The sequence below is a fragment of the Amblyomma maculatum genome, chromosome 10, assembly GCF_055883805.1.
Source record: "Amblyomma maculatum isolate TAMU_Amacu chromosome 10, ASM5588380v1, whole genome shotgun sequence".
Lineage (NCBI taxonomy): Eukaryota > Metazoa > Arthropoda > Arachnida > Ixodida > Ixodidae > Amblyomma > Amblyomma maculatum.
The window spans coordinates 12683936-12704621 of record NC_139353.1 but is presented as its reverse complement, the minus strand read 5'-3'; the positions used below and the strand labels follow the sequence as shown (position 1 = coordinate 12704621).

The window sequence follows — 20686 nt, the reverse complement described above, 5'->3', positions numbered from 1 at the left end:
TTCGTGACCACTTGCTGTACAGTTGTCATCATCATCACAACCATCATCATCATCACTAGACTAACTATACCCAATGTAGGGCGAAGGCCTCTCCCATATTCCTCCAATTCATATTCTTGTGCTAGCTGCATCAACTTGACCCCTGCGAACTTCTTAACCTCATCCGCCCATCTAACTTTCTGTCACCCCCTGCTACGCTTTCCTTCCTTTGAAATCCAGTTTGTTACCCTAAGCGAACATTGGTTATCCTTTCTTCGCACTACATGCCCTCAAAGCGCTTTAAAAATATTGAAGTTGTTAGGGTTATTGTGTCATACGACACAGTACAGGTGTTAGGCAAGGAGACACGATCTCCCGATACTATTCACAGCTTGCTTAGAGGAAGTATTCAGAGACTTGGAATGGGAGCAGTTAGGGATAAGGGTGGATGAAAATACCTCAGTAATCTGCGATTTGCTGATGAAATTGCCTTGCTAAGTAACTCAGGGGATGAACTGCAAAGAATGATTGATGACCTTGAGAGGAATAGCAGAAAGATAGACTTGAAAATCAATTTGCAGAAGACTAAGGTATTGTTCAACAGCCTCGAGAAGGAACAGCAGTTTACATTAGGTAGCGAAGTACTGGAAGTAATAGGCGAATATGTCTACTTAGGACAGGTAGTAACCGCAGATCCGGACAATGAAAGGGAAATAACAAAGAGAATATGATTGGGACGGAGAGCATTTGGCAAGCACTCGCAGATTATGACTAGCAGCTTACCGGTATCTCTCGAGAAGAAAGTATACAATAGTTGCATCTTACCTGTGCTCACCTATGTATGGACTGAAACGAGGAGTCTAACAAAAAGGGTTCTACTTAAGTTGAGGACAACGCAAAGGGATATTGAACGAAAAATGGTAAGGGTAACGTTAGGAGATAGGAAGCGCGCAGAGTGGGTCAGAAGAATAACTCAAGTTACTGACATTCTAGTGGAAATCAAGGAGAAGAAGTGGGAATGAGCAGGACATGTAGTGCGAATTAAGAGAGGATAAGTGATGGTCGCTTAGAGTAACAAACCATATTCCAAGGGAACAAAGAGCAGGCGGCGGCAGAAAGTTAGGTGAGCGGATGAGGTTAAGAAGTTCGCAGGGGTCAACTGGATGCAGCTAGCACAGGACCGGGTGAATTAGAGGAATATGGGAGAGCTAGGCCTTTGCCCTGCAGTGGGTATAGTTAGGCTGATGATGATGATGATGTCACATGACTCATTAACGCTGAGCGTTAATTGTGCATGTACTTAACCAGTTAAACTAATCGCCTAAAAAAAGCCAATTAGACGATGTGCGAACGACGACTCGTTCCGGGAAGGACAGTTTCCTTTTCAGTGATGCAGAAGGATGCAAACATGCTGTACCTGTAGTAGTCAACCAAATTCGCTGAATTAGTTCGGCCCACAGTTTCGTAATCAAGCTAATATTTCGTAATGGTTCGTCGCGTATCACGGCGCGAAAAGTATTTTTCGTGGAAAGCCACAGGCATGGTTCCCTCAAACGTTTAGCGCGTAAACTGTGGTCAGTCTTGATTTCGGTTAGATTCTGGTCCCGCCAAAATGTTTGTCAAAAAGCACACAGCTGGTTGAACTCCTACGTTAGCGGACGCCAAAAACGAACGGATACAGGATTTCCTTCGAGTTCGACGTATCTCCTTCCGATGCGGTGGAGCTTGAGAAAACGATCTCCAACTCTTCCCGCCCTCTCCCGCTCTTCGCCTAATATTTCGCTTCATGTCCGCCACTAGCTATTTGTTCTTGTCGTGAAAGACATGAAAGACGTGTCTCCTCGTCGTCTCTAAGAGCTAGAGCGTTGGGTATGTGCAATTATCTGAGGGCACAACAACAACAACAACAACTGCTAGAGCGTAGGTCCCAGAAGAGTTTCCTCAAGCCCCTGTTCCCCATCACACCTAGAAGCTACAGAACTACTGAGACAACAACCAAGCTGTGAGTCTTTATTGCAGTCACTGTGTAATATGCTCGCTTAGTATGTATGGAGTGCTACCCGAGAAGTCTGATCATCGCGTGCATGCTATGTAGGCAGAAAAACAACGTCAATGTCAGCGCATGCCTTCAGGAAATTAATCCTATTTCAGCAGACGTCTGCCTGTGGCGAAACTGGATGTCCACGCTTTTATGTTCGATGGGCCACACCTACTGGCATCGCCTTATACGCAAGCAATATGAGTAGAGGCAGGGGCGATATTGGACAGCACTGCTCCAGTGCCCTCAAGAGGATCCAGTCGCTTCTTGGATTCACAGAAGGTATACGGCTTCAAAAGGGATGACGACTGATCCAATCTGCAGTGAGGTTCCTTCCCTCTTCGTTACAAGCATACCTTCCTTGAGCTTCAGGTTCGGTGTGTAGCACGTATACAAGGACAGACAGCGAGAAACGCAAGGCTACCAAACGTGTAATATCACTTGTGAACTTCAATATTTCGGAATGCGTTATTTCCGTTTGTATACACTTGCTTGGATGCTAGCGGCTTCGTGCGCTGTCGGGTTGGCCTGGAATGGGAAGAGGTGGAGAACGAACATATCATGTCCGGTGCTGCAGCGCTGCTCCTGTGTCGATACAAAGGGGGGAGCCGCAGTCGCGTGCCGCAACATTTCCAGCGCTGAAGACATCTACACAGATATGACAACATTAAAAGGTGTTGGGCTCAAGAGACTCACACTGTGGAACAGCCCACTGACCGAGCTGGGAGCGGAATTTGCCAATCTTACAATAACTGAGATTGTTATCCGTTTTTCCCCCTTGCACGACATCGGAGAAACGGCCTTGGACTCCATGAATAAGCTCAGAAGCATTAATTTAGAGAAAACAATGCTGAAATCTCTTCCGTTCGGTTTGAGCGCTGCGAAGAGTTTGCGTTATATCTCTGCGACGAAGAACATATTCAAAGTTCTAAATGGTACGCTGTTATTTCCGGAACTGCGAAAGCTCGAGCTAACAAACAACAACATTGAAGAGGTGGACGAGGCATATCTAGTGGGAATGCCCAAACTGGAGGAGCTGTCTTTGACGTACAACAAGATCAAGCACCTGTCGCCCATTCTCTTCAAGAGAACAAGAAACCTCCTAGAAGTCCGCCTATCGTATAACCGACTCACCGTTATAAACAGCATGTTTAACGACTTGCGTGTGTTACAGGTAAGCCTAACTTTGTCAGCTTTCCTCTAGCATATCAGCTGTTGCAAAGTAGCCGGCCATTAATTAAAGAAAATTTGCCTTGGTATGAAGGTGGCAGATGGCTAAAATCTATCGGAAAGGAATGGAATTAAAATTAAGCTTTTTCAAACTTTTTCTGTTTTATTAAACGCACGTTTTGAGAATGCTGATCGTCACGCTCCTCTTGGGCGATAAAACTGAAGAACATCGTCACGGTTCCCTCGTGACACAAAATTGGGACCAGCTCTTCACGTAGTCGTCGTCAGTAAGGCCGCCGAACAGAACAGGCTGGCTTTTGTCGGCTTGAGCTCACCTCTTTTCTCAGCAAGGGCCGATTGCGCAGATAACTTTTAACATCGCGAGAAACGGTTGAAAACGACATCCCCGGCTGTAGGTGCTCTTGCATCTGAATGCAGCACAGTGCCTTTAGTCGGATCGGATGCACAAAAGTTAGTTGGCGTCGATTGCACATCCGCAAAGGACGCAGTACGAGAAACAACGCAAGCTGGAGGCTCTCTCGGGTGGCTACCATTGCCATCAGATCTTTGCACTGACGTCGTATTGGCCGGCATAAGTGATATTTCCTGTCCGCTATCCTCCTATTAGGCGGTCGCGCAAAACGCGGGAGATTTGTCTGGCGCGCTTTCAATCGACGATAGCGCAGGTGTTTTAAGCATAATCAAAATAATTTCACGTACGGGAATAACAAAGACTATGTTTGAACTTAGAAGGTTAGGACACCGCCTCAGTGTTTTTTTAAAGGCGGCGATAAAATGATCCGCAAATATTGTTTTGTGTAAATACACCTCTTCCCCACGCACCACTTCGCCAACTAGCTTTTAGGTCTTCTCTTTAGTGTTATTTTCAATAAATCAATCAGTGTTATTTTGCAGAATGTACGAAACTAAATCTAGTGTATAATATATATATATATATATATATATATATATATATATATATATATATATATATATATATATATATATATATATATATATATATATATACATATATCAGGCTGCGGGTTCTGAGCTCTTGAAACGTTTGTCATGACGTGTTCTTTTTCAGGCAATCAACCTGAAGTTCAACGCTATAATAGACATCAAGGAACTTGCGCAGTCAAGAATGCCATACCTGAAAGAAATCTATCTCGAACACAACAATATACAATCTGTACCTGAATTTGCGTCATCGATGATTGAGGTGCTCCACTTCGGCGCCAACCAAATAACTGATGTAGCACCGGGATCTTTCAAAGCGCTTCAAAGATTGCGGAGTCTCAATCTTAGCAAAAACAAGATACGTTACTTAAACGAGTCTGTTTTTGGTTCCAAATCAAGCTTAGAAGTTCTTAACATGATGGGAAACAAGATGACCAATATCGCTGAGACGTTCAAAAACGCAGCAAGAATCATAGAACTAAAACTCTCCTCGAATGGTATCACCAGCATTACGGAAGTATTTCAAAATCTGCGAAGTCTAAGAAAGCTGTCTCTCAGAGACAATCGTATCAGTATGATTCCGGATGATAACTTCAAAGACAACACGCAGTTGCTGTAGTTAAATCTGAACGACAACAACATCCTCTGGATAGGGAAGAACGCCTTTCGAGGGCTTGTGACTCTCACTGGACTGCGTCTTCGAAGCAACCGATTAGCATCACTTAACGGTTCCATTAGGCACCTACCTAGCCTAAAATATTTTGATGCCGCTTTCAATCAGATACAGCATTTGGAAAACGGCGAATTTGGGCGGAACACATTACTCAACTTCGTCTCACTCATGGAAAACAACATCAGCAACGTGGAAGGAGCCTTCAGAGGAGCCGTGCATCTCCAGAGCCTCAGTCTAGCAGGGAATCGGATTGAGCTGCTCCGCCGAAGTGATTTCACACAGAACATGGCAGCCACGCCAAACGTGACCCTGCACCGTAAGTTGACTTTTCATCTTTTCATCTTTTCTATATGTCCTTCACAGTACTGAAGGAAATCCGGCCTTCCGCTTATCACTGGCACAAAACTACATGTTGCGCTTGCAAAGTCTCGAAAAATTGAAATCAGCTGTTCGAGAATCATTATGGCGCCACATATACGTGTCATAGCTGAGGATAGACGAAGCATGCGTGCGTAAAATACTAAAATAAAACAGCAGAAAAGTCAGGACACGGCGAAAGATGCACGAACATTGTGCTCGCGGGGCTTCCCTCCATCAGAAGGGAAGCTCACTTTCAAAAATGCAACATACTGCAAGAATAGCTCGAGAGAATTGGTAAGCTGGGCTACTTGGTTCGACTTTGTTGAGTGTTGTGAACGGCCCGCGAAATAATTGAGGGTGGACACTTAAGCGCCATCTTTAAAGGTATGATTTGGTTTGGTTTGTGGGGTTTAACGTCCCAAAGCAACTTAGGCTATGAGACGCCGTAGTGGAGGACTCCGGAAATTTCGACCACCTAGTTCTTTAACGTGCAGTGACATCGTACAGCACACGGGCGCCTTGCTTTTCGCCTCCAACGAAAAGCTGCCGCCGAGGCCGGGATTCGATCCCGCGTCGTTGGGAACAGTAGTCGAGTGCCGTAACCACTGCGCCACCCCAGTTTTTTTTCTTTATTGCCTGACTTCGGCACAATACACAAAACCACTTACAGGGCACAATGAGCATTCATTAATACAACAATCATCCAGGTGGGTTGTGGCGTCGTCATGCTAAAATTCTCTTAGGGTCACTAATGGCTCCAATCTTCCGAGCCACTCGGGAGCTTCAGGAGCAAGTTTCTGAATTTCAATATATCTATTCATGCCTTCCCGAAAATAGATCCGTGCTGGCCGTGCGTCAGGATCGCAATGGTATCCTGCCATTCTCGAGCGCCAAATACAGTGGAGGGCTATTAGCATAATAAGGTCAAAAGGCACCCCATCCTCATTATCTACTGGCAAGTACCTAATACTATGCGAGTCTAATGGAAATTCCTTTTTTAAAGTCCTTTGTAAAATATCCCAAAAGTATACCCCTTCCCAACAATGTAGGAAAACGTAATCTATAGTTTCTGGCTGTTTACAAATTAAGCAATGCGAACCCCAAGGTAAAAATAAATTCTTCCTTTCCAAGAACTTCTTCACTGGCAGTGTTTCCGTGTGTAACTTAAAGAAAAAAGTTTTTGCATTTGACGGCACCTGCATGGGGTCTTTAAAGGTATGACTCGGCAGCATTAATGTTGTCATTCATCGGCTTCCTATGGGGATTCATTCATCGGCTTCCTATGGGGATTCCCGTTCATGTAGATGAACTTCACTACTCACTTAGTTGTGCATCGATTATCCCACACGTACTATTTGGCATAGTTCTAAGGTATTACCCTATATGAACCGCCACAAACACAAATATAAATGTTTGCCTTAACCGAGCAGTGCGAACTTGGCTGTATTGGTATGGGGGCAGAGTTTAACTCGAAATTCAAGTGTCTTGGAAGTCCATATTTCCATCTTACCTGCCCATCTCAAAGGCGAAGCTCTAGGTGGCAAGGCCAGCCAATCAGCCACGTCACACGGCCTCTTGACGTCAGCCAATTCGAGGAAACTCAACGCAGAGCCACTTCACCAGCCAGCTACTACCTGCCAGGGCCATCCATGTCCGTGATTTCTGGCGAAAGCCTTATAATATATATAATAATTTGTTCACAAGAAGGGAAAGGCGCAGTATCTGTCACGCTTGCTATGTGGACACCTGAACCGCGCCGTAAGGGAAGGGATGAAGGTGGGAGTGAAAGTGGAAAGAGAGAAAGGGGAGCCGTAGTGGAGGGCTACGGAGTAATTTCGACCACCTGGGGATCTTTAACGTACGCTGACATCGCACAGCACACGGACGCCACTTCGTTTCGCCTCCATCGAAACGCAGCCGCCGAGGTCGGGTTCGAACCCGGGATCTCCGGACAGTAGTCGGGCGTCTCACCACAGCTCATGGTGAAAATCTCTCATCGGCGGGATTTGTCCTCGGGATGTGTTAACGAGATTCCGCGAGTGACAGATACTGCGCCTTCCTTTCCTATAAACCAATTATAGAACGCCGGTGAACTGGGTTCAGCGGAACACAATCGAATAAAATGACTAAAATGCTTAGTAATGAGCAGTAATGACTAAAATGACCTACTAATGACTTCTAATGAGCAGTACGTCAGCCGACGACCTGTAACGATACGACTAATTGCAAGTGACTAAAAATACTTAGTAATGAGCAGTAATGACTAAAATAACTACTAATGGCATGTGATGACCAATATGTCTAACACCGACTTGTAACTACTTCAGTTTATTAGTAATGAGTAAAAAATAAAATTACAAGGGTTCAAAGCTGCTGAACCAAATATTGAGCGAAAGCATTAGCTGCGGGTGACCGAGCGTTCTTCCTCCTCAGCCCGCGTATAAAGCCCCGCTTTAACCATATGAAAGAAAGACATTGATATTAGGAAGGAAAAGGCGCGGTAAATGTCTCACTTGTTTTCTGTGGACACCTCAACCGCGCCGTAAGGAAGGGAGGAAGGTGGGAGTGAAAGTGGAAAGAGAGAAAGTGGAGCCGTAGTGGAGGACTACGGAGTAATTTAGACCACCTGGGGATCTTTAACGTGTGCTGACATCGCACAGCACACGGACGCCTCTTCGTTTCGCCTCCACCGAAACGCAGCCGCCGAGGTCGTTAACCATACGAACGTGCCTTAGTGGCCTGTAGGGTAACGTGAATTCCAGGGTCCTAGCAGACTGATTCTGTCTGCTAGGACCCTAACCGTCCCATGTGAAACGAGAGACCCAAATTTGCAGCTCCTGCCAGCCCGTGTGTCACGTGAGGTGTGACTTCACAGTGTCACGTGGGTAAGACGTAACTGCGGCCGGGTCACGCGAAGGCTTGAAAGTGCTAGTACTGCGTTCGCAATAAAATGCTTAGTAATAAGTAGTAATGAAAAAATGACTACTAATGACAACTATTTGTACTACTACTGGGATTTCGCCATTGACCTCTTAAAGATGTCATAAGAGACCCTGTAATTTTTCTCACAACGCCGATGCCGGATTTTAAGGGGAACGGGACATTTAGCACCAAAGCGTTAAAGCGGAGACGAAGGACAACACATGGTAAACGCTGACTCGTAATGACTGTTTATTAGAAGTAAATGCATTGGAGAATTAAAAGAAAAATTTTAGGGGGCACTTCGTATCACTAAACTGCGATGAGGCGAAAGCCTATGTCGCGCGGTGGTCCGAAGCCCTCCACTACAGCACCTTTCTATTCGTTTTCACTCCCACATTCGCGATGACGCGGTAGCGTAAGCTACCATGCAAAATGTAAAGCCCCGCTTTAACCGAGCCGTATGAACGTGCTTGCGTGGTCTAGGGATAACGTGAATACAAAGGTCTTGGCAGGCTGATTCTAATATCACCCTCTCATATGAAAGCAGAAGCCCCAGTTGACAGCTCCTGCCAAACGTAATGTCAGGACGCTCTACGCCCAGTTTGTGCTCTGCCATGTCAGCTGCCAGCTACCGCCTCCCACGTAACGAAAGTATTACAAACGGATAGACACAATCCGTGAGCATGAGCCATTAAGGGCTATCGCCTTAATACTTTACCTCGGATATCAGAGTAAAGGTCACGCTTATTATCACGTCCCTTTGGAATGGCTGCCACCTCTCAAGAAACACCTACCAGCATCCAACGCGCTTTAGATGCTGACTCATCATCTCTTTCGCACTGTAGTCTTCCCTGTTGCTGCGGATTTTCACATTTTCTTTCAAGGCGAAAGCCCTTCTAGGCTCATGGTGAAAATCTCGCGGAAGCGAGATTTGGTCGCGAGAAGTGTTCAGGAGATCCCGCGCGATTGCGGGAGTTGTGTCCGCCAGACGTCACAATAGGTTTTGACATCGACGTAATTTCTGTGGTCAGAACGTCGCAATAGATTTTGACTTCGACATAACTACCCCATTCGGCTAGCTGGCCTAGTTCCTTTAAAAAGTCCGTAGGGCCAAATGTCAGTTCATTTTCACATGTCGAGGAGAAAAGTCGTGAGGTGCCGATGTCGCCAATTGCGAAACTAAAAAGACAATAAAAATGTGAAGTTATAACAAGTACACAAACACGCAATATAGAGGTAGGTAGCAGAAAAGAAGAACGAAAGGCTTTCCCTATTAAGATCTTAAGCGAAACTGTTTGTAATCCTGTAATTCTTTTAGGTGACGACCACCAGTCCCAGTTTCATAAACATTCACTATTTGCCCTGTTCCTGTCTCCCACTCCTTCCTTCCTCCCTCCTCTGCTTTTCTTCTTTGGAAGTCAAAGTATGCATAGACCAGAACATATAGACCAAATTGAATGCTGCCATTTTGAGAGCGCTGTAATGCCATCTATAGGCGCCGCAGCGAAACGACGGCTGTGGACTGACAAAGGAGGCGACTACGCATATGCGTAGCGCTGGGGCGTTGTTTCCTTCAAGTTTTCGCAACTGGCTGTTCGTAAAAGCTTAGAAAGGGAATTTCAGCCTGACAGGAAGGCTGGTGTTAACTTCTCGAGATGTCAGAGGCAGGCACAGAGTCCACGAAGTGGAGCGAATGGTTTTGGTAGGTTTATATGGTACCTTCGTACTCAAATACTATGACTCTGACGTTTCCAATTTTGTTGTGCACTTTCAATCGTACTTTATGTCATTGAAAAACCTTTGCAGTACGCATATTTTACGCCGCGTGGCGTTTGCGAAAATCTGTGCGAAATTCGCCAGCATATCACTGCACCCTTGTGTGAATTTTACGTATCTTTCCCTTGATTTTTCACCTCTGGATCGATGAAAATTTTCAGTTGGGAGTCAGCATTTCTTGTGGGCTGTTTCCCTTTGTACCTAGCTGTTTCTTTACGCTCTTCACCACACCAGATGCACCATTCACCACACTGCTCCACGCCGACCGCTAATATGCTTGGCATTTAATATGATCTTGCCTAACGTACTGCGTTTTTGTTCCACATATTTTGTTTTCCAACGTTGAAGTTTGGATCGCCGTTAAACGATTTTCCCCTAGCGTATTGCATCTTTGGCCTACTCTTGGATGGTATTATTGATGTCCCGCGCATTTAAGGCCGTTATATTTTGAGGATTTAGCTCAGGATATGTTTTCTCAATGTTCACTGTTCTATCGCCGTCGCAGTACACACGCACAAGGCTATTTTGCGCATGAGTTCGGGGCGTAACGCGAGCTTCAGCTTCACATGCACCCGCGTTGCAGCGACGCCGGCAATTTTGGAAATAGCACCTCTGTTCTTCCGTTTTATTTTATTATTTTCAGGCACAATGCATGATTCACCCTTTACTAATAGTTAAAAATTACATTACGCTGCATTTTTTACTCGTTAGTCGTAACGGCGGCTCGGCGATGTCAGCGGCTGCACCCGTAGCTTCGCCTAATTGCTGCCGACACCGCCTTCTGGTAAGCTAAGGTGGCAGTTTGGGCTTTTTAGTAACACATGCAAAAAAAAAAAAAAAAAAAAAAATGCAAAAATAGCACAGGTACAGCACAGGGATGAGAAAGGACACACAGGTCAGCGCTGGGGCACTCTTGATATATCCCGCAAAACGAGAAGTTTCAGCTCTAAAAAGCGTTGCATGCTCTGTGGGTACCGAACTGTTGAAGTGCTATAACTTCGTTGTTGAGCGCGGGAACGAGATCTATGTTGATGCAAATGAAGCGACGGCTCCGACCAGTGGGAGCTTCGCTGCTGCTAGAGCGCACCGCTCGGCCTCGTCAACAATCACGGAGTCAGTGTTTACGTCATTGTTTGTCTCATTTTCCCCTACTGCGAAATAAAAAAAAATACAGTTTTGAATCAGAGCTTCGGGAAAAATAAATCCTCTTCAACTTCGAATGGAAATATATTTCAGCGATGGATGCTTATTTTGAGGGCAAGACAAGCGAAAAATAATCTACGAAGTACCGTAATGCTGGAGTTTGCTAACATAAAATTAGTGGTATAGTTGCTGTCAGTGTCCATTTACATATATCTATACTAATGTTGTAGAACTAACATGACAGTGCCGACATACTTCGCATGATCGGTTCACTTCAACTTCTCTTCTAGGCAACCCTCTGCTATGTGACTGCAGACTGGCTTGGCTCGTTCGGAAAGACAGCGATGTGTCCTTATCACGAAATCCGACGTGTGAAAGCCCACCCTGGCTCAAAGAAACCCCGCTTCAAAACTTGAGAGAGGAGGACTTGATCACATGGGAGGAAGACTGTCAACACGGTTGCAGATGCACATGCCGTGAAGGTGAATTTGGAACTCGAGAATTCGTCGTGAACTGCTCTTCGGCGGCACTGAACCGAGTGCCCCAAATTTTTCCTGAAGGTACGATAGAGCTAGATCTCCGTGACAACAACCTCGAAGAGGTGGATGGGACACTCCGAAAAGGGGCTCCTGATATCGAAGTTCTCAACCTCAGAAATAATCGGATTTCAAGCCTCACCGCGACGGCTGTACCCAAAAAAGTGTGCTCGCTCGACCTCAGAAACAACCGACTGAAGAAGCTCCCGTACGGCCTGGTGGCAGAGATCAAATTGACTTCATTGTGGCTTTCAAGCAACCCATTCCAATGCGACTGCGACGATTACTTGTTCAGACAATGGGTAGAAGCTCACGGCGATGTGGTAAGCCTCACCTTTATTATTTAGGATTAAACAACAGCCAATTTACGCTCAATATGTTATATTATTTTGTTCTAAATTGCCCCCTTTTCCCGATATAGTTCTGCCCTTTATACTTCTCATTAGACTTCAAATATTTGAGATGACTGTTTCTACGTATTTTTTTCGACAGATTCGAGATGCCGAACACATCATGTGTGCAGAAAGCTTGAATGCGCTAGTATCGAAGAGGAAGTTCATGACCTTAGGACAAAAGCGACTTTGCCCTGTATCTTCCGCAACGCAAGAGTACATGGTGTACCTGCTGTGTGTGTTTGGTGCGTAGTGAAGGCTCAGTTTTGACTTTGATTAAGAGCGCTCAGTCCAAATGTCGGTGCTGCCCCTAACCTGCTTTTCTGACCACCCAATTAACTTTGTCACCAACAGTGGTACTGGCGGTCATCCTTGCCCTCTCGGCAGCCTACATTCATTACGAGCGGCAACTGAAGGCATTGCTGTTCTCGAGAGGCGTCTGCACCTGGGCTCAGTGCATCGAAGAAGAGGACATTGATGCAGAAAAGCTCTTCGATGTGTTCCTCTCATTCAGCAGCAGGGATGCAGGTTTCGTTCATGACCAAATTCTTCCAGGTTTGGAAGCCTTCGGCTTGTCTTATTGCACCTACGAGCGGAACTTCAAAGGCGGATTTCTGCTGCAGGACGTCATCCGCGACGCCGTCGCCTGCTCCAGGCGGACACTGCTTATCCTAACACAGTAAGAATATTACCCCTCATACGAGTAGGTGACAGCAGCACTCTTCGTACTGAATCCTGTATCGCTGGTCGTCGTGGAAGCAGAGACATGGACAAGGATAATTACTAAATGCCTTTACACGCATGACTGACAGGGCATCAATTTCATGCTTTTTTTTATGTTCTGTTTGCGTATTCTGAGTGAACGGACGCACTAGTAGTGGTAAACAATCTTTCTGACCGAATGCACTTGCGTTGAATGACAACAGAGTAAACCGCGGACAGATGAGGAGACGCAAGACAGCACATTCGCCGCTCACTTCTTATCTCATATACGTGTCCTACTGCACTAGTGGTCGCTCACAATAAACCTTGCCTCGCGCGAATTTCTTCACTAACTGAAGAATTTTCATGATTGTTGCGTGATCATGCCCCCACATAGCAAATGCACTATGAAAACCGATTCAGCCACCGACACACAATTTGACTACTTTTATCTAGCACCCAAAAGACTTTTGATGGCTGAGCCCAGATCGAGCGCACGTAGGTTAGCCAAATCTTACGCTACTATATGACTGAGCTCCAAATCTTGACATTTTCGTTAAGAGGCCATAATGTGTTTCAGGAATCCGTCCATAGCCTACTGTCGTATGCCGGAATAGGACGTGTCCTTTGAAAATTGACGTATATAGCCTGGGATGATCTCATTGTCTCTGCCAGCCAAGACCACAATAACTCCAATCAAATTAATTAAAATGAAATGTTCATTTCATATATGTGCATGTAGTCGTACAGAACATATTCCCACGGGGTGCCGCAAAAAGCGTCACCTAAGGTTACATATCGCAGACGGCAAAGCACAAGTACGTAGAAAAAAAAAATGTTTTAGCAAGGGAAGGAGAAACAAACTTTAAAAATAATCAGGTGCAAGCACAGTATTTAGAAATTAAAATATGATACAGCTTAAAAGGTGAGAACAGGAAATAGTAAATGCACATCGAAGTATTGTTTGTGAAAAGGAAAAAGTGATACTGTTCTCTGTGAAACGATCAAAATACATTAGGTATATTTCGCTTTGAAAGGAATGAAGTGACAAAGAAATTTAGGACTATTTACATCACTAAGAATTGTGAAAAACACTTTGATTTTTTAAATAGATAGGCAGTCTTACAGTTTTATTTTAACCGCGAGCTTATCAGTGAGTTGGGTGCCGTATTGTTCGTCTGGTCCCGATGAGACGATGCAGGTTAAACTTAAATTGTGAGCAACATTTAAGTATGTACTAGAAAATCGGCTGATTATATGTTTAATTTCGAGATTAATTATGCACTACAACTGTGAAACTATGGAACTGTGGCCACTTTCCAAACGACATGAATTTCCCAATATAAATGAGTATTCAGAGATGATCTTTTTGAAGTGAAAATAGTTAAGGTAAATCACTTTTGTTACAACTGCTCGAATTAGTTTGCAATAGGCAAGGTGTTAGTGGCAAGCACAACTTTTTTACCGCTATAACTTTTTTTTTCCTACGTTTGAAAGAGCTAACTAGTATACAAAGAATCACGTCAATAGAACTTGCTGCTTTTACATGAACATGATTTATTTGATCCCAAGTCTGAGGTTTGCAAATAAGCACATCAATAAGCTTGCAGGCATTTACACATTTCTATACCTTTTCGACCACAGTTTCATGATGTGATCTAGGGGCTTATTTTCGGAGGCAAAGGTGTAAATATATTAATGCGTGAATTCATATTACGGCTGCACTTTCAACTGCCGCTGCCCGTCACGGTTGCGTCTACCAAGGCTCCAGGATATTCACAGGTGCCGTCATGAGGCTCTGAGGAGTTGAAAAAATCTCATGCGCTCTTGTTGTAAATATGTGTTTTCAGGTAAAGAAGTACTAATTGCAAACACGTTTTTTAATTACTACCTACAATAACGACATGGCGAAGGCACAATGTTGTTAGTCGAGGAGAGTTTCTAGCCTCCAAACGAGACTGTTACCGCTTGCACTCTCGAATTCGAGGGATGCCCGAGCAGAGGGTGACCAAGGCTAGAAACGAACTAGTTAGTGTCATCTGCATATATACAATATTAAAGTGGGTATGGGAAAGCCTACAGCGTCGCTTGCGTCGTAGAAAGTGAACAGAACGCCAGGCATAAAGACTCATCCTTGAGTAATTCCATGGTTGATTTTTAATGCATCGGATACTGCATCATTAAATCATGTGTAATGGTTTTACCGGGCCTAGTAAAGTAGCTTTGTGGTATTGTGCGCGCGTTATTCCATGAATACTATAGTGTTTAAATTCTGAAGATATATGTCGCAATAATCAAGAAAATTCTTACAGTGAAAAGCCTGTACTCGATATTGCGAAGTAGGGCAGTTTTTATGTCAAGCAAAACTGGTTGTTGGCGTTCCAGGCTACAATCTATACTGCTGTCTACATATATGATACTTCCGGTAGGCAGAAATTCATGTAGAGTTCTGAAAACCAAGCTTTCAGCGCGATTGTTTTAAATAGAGACTGTACTCTGCATATAGGTTAAATAGGCTGCATACTATCGCCCTGCCTATTTAACCTATATGCAGAGTGCATCATGAGGAAGGCCGGTCTGGACGAGTCTTCAACTGGAGTGAAGATTGCTGGAAAACGTATCAACAACCTTAGATATGCGGATGATACCACTTTAATGGCAGAAAGTGAAGCGGAACTCAAGAGACTTCTGATGCGCGTACAAGAAGAGAGTGAGAAGTTTGGGCTTAAACTGAACATTAAAAAGACAAAGATCATGGCGTCTTGCCCTATCAAGTCCTGGAGCATCAAGGGACAAGAAGTGGAAGCTGTGACAGATTTTCTCTTCTTGGGCTCCAAGATTACCTCGGAAGGAGACTGCAGCCATGAAATTAGGAGACGCCTGCTTCTGGGAAAGAGAGCAATGGTTAGCCTTGACCGCCTAGTAAAGAGCAGAGACATTAGTCTGCCAACCAAGATCCGTATAACTCGTGCTATGGTCTTTCCAGTTGTGATGTATGGATGCGAGAGTTGGACTGTGAAAAAGGCTGACCGCCGAAGAATTGACGCGTTTGAATTGTGGTGCTGGCGAAGACTCTTGAGAGTTCCTTGGACTGCCAGAAGATCAAATCAGTCAATATTGTCGACCATAAACCCTGACTGCTCATTGGAGGGTCAAATTCTAAAGTTAAAGCTCAGCTACTTTGGTCATCTGATGAGAAGAGGAGTCGCTGGAGAAAGATTTGATGTTGGGAAAGGTTGAGGGTTGCCAGAGAAGGGGTTGGCAGCGAACGCGATGGTTAGATGGCGTCCTCGAGGCACTGCAGATGAAGTTATGTGATGTTAGGAAGATAGTGAGAGACCGGAAAGCGCGGCGTGGCATGGTCAATAGGGTCACGAAGAGTCGGACACGACTGAACGACTGAACTGAACTGAACTGTATAGAATTAGGACTGTAGTTATTAGAGTGTTGCCAGCTTTATAACCTATACACAGAAACACGAGCGAATATTAGTTTGTCTGGAAACTCTCCTGTCAGAAGTGTTTGACTGGAAATATTCCTTTGTGCACAAGTTATAAACACAACAGGCACATAACAGTTATAAACATAACAGGCCCAAGAGAGAATTTGTTTCTGATGGAGATCATTGTAGGTATAATTTCTTGGTCCCATTCTGAGGACAAAAATACTGAACCTTGACATGGTGGTCCCGCATAAGATTCAGCTGATTCCACGTCTAAAGGCAAGTTGCCTGCTTCATAGGCCCCTAAATTTAATATACGGTATTTCAATTGGTTAGGAAGAGGTGGTATTTTAATCACAGGGTCATGCAACGCGAACCGATCCAGATTCCCGCTCGACCTTTTTCAATTTCCCTTTAAAGGTCGTGACCTATTGTGCTACTGTGACGAATATTAACCCTGCTTTTCGTGTGACGAAAAAAAATTGTACCAACCGTGGCCGCATAACTTTGGAAGTGGTAACAATTCCTAGTGACAAAAAAATAAACTTTCTGAGGCATAACTATAAAAGTGTTTTTCGTACAAATATACCACAATCTGCTATCATGTCCAGTAGATTGATTAAATATAAATCACAAAAAGCTATGCAAAGATGAAAATTGCAAATCTTTTATGAAACTATGTTCTCACTTTACTCACAGAAGTCAAGCAGGGAGATCGATCGAGATTATTCGCAAGGTCACTCAATCTAATCAGCGGGTCTCCTTTTTTTTGGTTAAGGCGACCTTTAAATTTACATGTTTATTGTATGGCTGTATTGTTGTACTTCACTTCTTTAATGTCTCAGCTTGTTAATTTTATCTGCGTCATGTTTCTTTTCGATATCGTCGCCTCAATAGCGATTGTTTTTAATTTCATTGCCATGCCTGTATGGCATTGGAGGCAAATATAAACGTAATACATAAGGCACGCATTGTACGGAAATATGTATGCTCCTTAACGTCTTTTAATGATGGCAACTACTTCACTTTTGACATGAGCGTTACCAGATCTTTGCTAATCTCGGTAAGTGGCGCGTCAAGACAGGAAAGGAATAGCTTGTCTGTTGAGCTTTACTAGTACGGGATGCCGAAACTGGCATGTAGGACATCTCCTAGCTTTTCTCGAATCCGAAATTGTTTGCGCCCTTCCCAAGTTGATAATGCTGACAGTATTCATCGCAACATGATATCTTCATTTGTTTTTAGAAAAGCGACTGATTGGTGACCCATTCTCTGACACAGTCGCCGGAGCGAGCACTTACCAGTAAACACAACAGAGTTGTTGTATAAGCAGGGGTAGCAGAAGCAACCGTACTGAAATTATGTCGCACAGAGCGAATCAACCTGCGACAATAAATGCAAACTTGCAGGCGCTGTTGAATAGCTGTTGCTGTTGCCGTTACCGCTGCAGCCAGGCGTGTGAAAGGGCTATCGCTCTTCTGTCGGCAACGTACTACAGCGGCCAGACATGGCAGTAATTGAATTACAGTAATGAAATTACTGTAATTGAATTTTCTCAGTAATTTGTAATGAAATGAATTACTTTTTCAGTTTGGTAATTTAGTAATGTAGTGAATTACTTTTTGGTAGTAATTTCACAGCAAAGTAATTAATTCCTCTCGAAATTACTTTTACTAAAGTCGCCATCACTCCTTCAATAGACAACAAAGTAGAGTGCGCGAAATCAGGAACGACGTGCTGCAATCCGAAGCCAGCGTAACGGATCGGCAAAAGGAGACAGAATTGAGCAGAACTAGAATACTCTGGAGAACAAGTTGTTTTGTTTAATAGCTTTACTTAGTTTTTGCTTTTATGGAAACTAGGAAGTAATTCCAAAGTAATTGAATTACTCAGTAGAAGTAATTGTAATGCAATTTTGTTACTTTTGGGGGAGCAGTAATGAGTAATGTAATTTAATTACTTTTCTGCGATCTTCAGCAAAGTAATTAGTAATGTAATTTAATTCCTTTTCAAAAGTAATTTTGCCATGTATGACAGCGGCGTAGTCTACTTGATATCACCTAAAGTTCATCGTCAGTATATAGCTAGTGACGTACGCAGCCCTCCGACAGGCCGGTAATTCGTTGGCACAACGATAATAAATGCAGACATTGAAGTGCTGTATGATAGCTAATGCCACCGCAGTTACTTCGAAGTCTGCTCAGGGCTGACTTCAGTGTGGCGATGAAATGTATTACAGTATACATGCCTTGAACGCTTCTGCATATGTTATTTGCATGCAGGTATTTGCATGACAACATAATAAAGAAATGTTTTCTCCGCATTGGTTTGTATATTCTTAATCCGCATTGAAGGAAATGTACGGTAACATGAACGCGCAAGTTTGTAAGCTTAGTGCCTCTGAAATCGTGAGCTGCTTTGTATTTTTATTGCAAAATAAAAAAAAAAATCGTGCACGAGATGCGATGAGATGTTGACTGAACGCCTGTAATTTTGTTTGGGTGACAGACAAAGACGGTTTGATAGCAAATAATAATAATCATGCATTTTTCTCACTTCAGGAATTTCGTGGCAAGCGAGTGGTGTCGTAGGGAGTTCCGCTTGGCACACCAGCAAGCGCTGGAGGACAATATCAACCGGCTGATCATCGTGCTTGTCGAAGAGGTGGAACCTGGTTCTCTGGACGAAGACCTGCGCCTTTACATACGAGCCGCGAATTACCTCCGTTGTAACGAGCCTAACTTCTGGGAAAGGCTTTACTGCTCATTGCGCAGCAAGGGCTCCAAGAAGAAGCTCATCACTAACAAACAATCGCAGTGCACTTTTTCCGAAGTAGACGTCGCAGAGACAATAGAGACCCCGCTTTAAAGTCGAGAGTTGAATTGCAGCTAACGACCCCAGCGGGACAGCAACGTTGGCAGGACTTCATCGCTTTTGTAGTGAATATAGAGTGTGTTTTTATTTCACAATATCACAATTTCACAATATTGCACATTCAATGCCAGTACAATGCGATCCCGTCGACACGCTTTTGAGTAACCTTCCTTTCTTATCAGCATACTGAATACCACATATGCGAAACACTTTCTGCCCAGGAAATTGTTGTACAATATGCTAACTCACCTAGGAGCCCACGACTTTTTAGCTGAATCTATCAAATGCTTGCGAGAAATTGTTTATCTGATATTTTTTTTCTTGTTGTTTTTGGAAAGGGAAGGGGGAACGCCCCCATCAGCGAGAGGCGCGAAACAGAGCAGTGCGTTCAAGATTGCAGCTACTAGTTTTCAAATGAATACCTCATGTTAAACACAAAAAAATATGTGGCAATACATATTGTTAATTATGAATAAATAATTGGACTCCTGTAAAAACCTCGGGAACTGAGAATGTGCAACAGTTTCCTAAGAACGTTGGAAGAAGACACCGTCGGTTCTGTCGTCGACACACTGCGAGTACTTCTGTTTAACGCGAAGAATTTTGGCATTTTCACTCGTTAAGTGAAACATCAGGAAAGTTCGGAGATAGCTGAGCTCTCAGCGTGCAGGAAAATTGTTCGCTTCGTGCTAAAAGGCTAAAAATGTATTGGTCCATCAGAAAAATATATTACTTCTACAGATATGCGAATGTACATCTGGCAACGGCCAAGTTCATATATACACATCAGCGTCGGGTCTCCCCCCCCCCTCTCTCGAAAAACATTCCAGCAGAACATTTATTTTGAGCTGGTTTCTCGTTTCTTAGGCTTATTCTTCCGCTACTGTATAGCACTATCATAATGGACTGAAGTAAATATACTCATTTCACTTGCACACTCGAAATACTTGAACAAAACAATATTAATAATGTATTTGAATACACATTTTATATAATGGCTCTCACTATTCTTAAAAGCTATTTCTGACTGGAGCTGTTTATTTACCATGTTATCAATAATTCGTGTGTTAACCTATACTAACTGCCATTTCACATCGATTGCTGCGACATAGGTTACATGCCCAGTAAACATACGGACTAGGTGGTCGCTCAGGTCTGGAAAACAAGGCTTACCGCGAGAAAAAGTTTTACAGCCAGCACTCATCCTGTGTCCTATCCGTCGATGTTATTATCTCGCCTAGAATTCAGGATACCTACATTCCCCATTTTGGTAATGAGAGTATTTTTCATTTTTGCATTTGCTGATATCTACAATTTTTGTTATAAAAAAAAAAATAGAAGTTTTATTATTACCTTACTCTTTCATTAGTGGATCTTGCATATTTCTTCCGAAGTGCAAATTATCGTATTTGCAATGGTATAGCTCAACTTTTCTGAACAATGATGGCGTCCTCACATAGTTGCATGGGAACGTCATAAACGAGGCTTCTGCAGAATGTCGCCCATTCTCGCCGCTTTCCAGCCTTTCGAATGCACAGCAGCGGCTACCAGCTTTAAATCACTAAAAATTGACATGTCGCTCCTTTGCCAAAACTGCCTAGGCAAATAGTATGAAGTAAGGCTTAGACGCAAAGGTAAGTTCTGTGGGCGATTCCTCTGCCCGAGGGATGCGCACGACAAATACACAGCGGGCCGTGTAACAAACATCTTTAATCT

At 43.8% G+C, this 20686-nt stretch overlaps 1 pseudogene across 1 annotated transcript; it reads left to right on the top strand.

Annotated features, from left to right (window-relative positions):
* The first annotated feature begins 1777 nt into the window (after positions 1-1777).
* Positions 1778-20298, top strand: LOC146175631 (uncharacterized; annotated as a pseudogene). Its single transcript, XR_014701447.1, has 6 exons — positions 1778-3191; positions 4278-5139; positions 11315-11883; positions 12053-12197; positions 12307-12631; positions 18658-20298. The product of XR_014701447.1 is annotated as an uncharacterized LOC146175631 (transcript).
* The last annotated feature ends 388 nt before the right edge of the window (positions 20299-20686 follow it).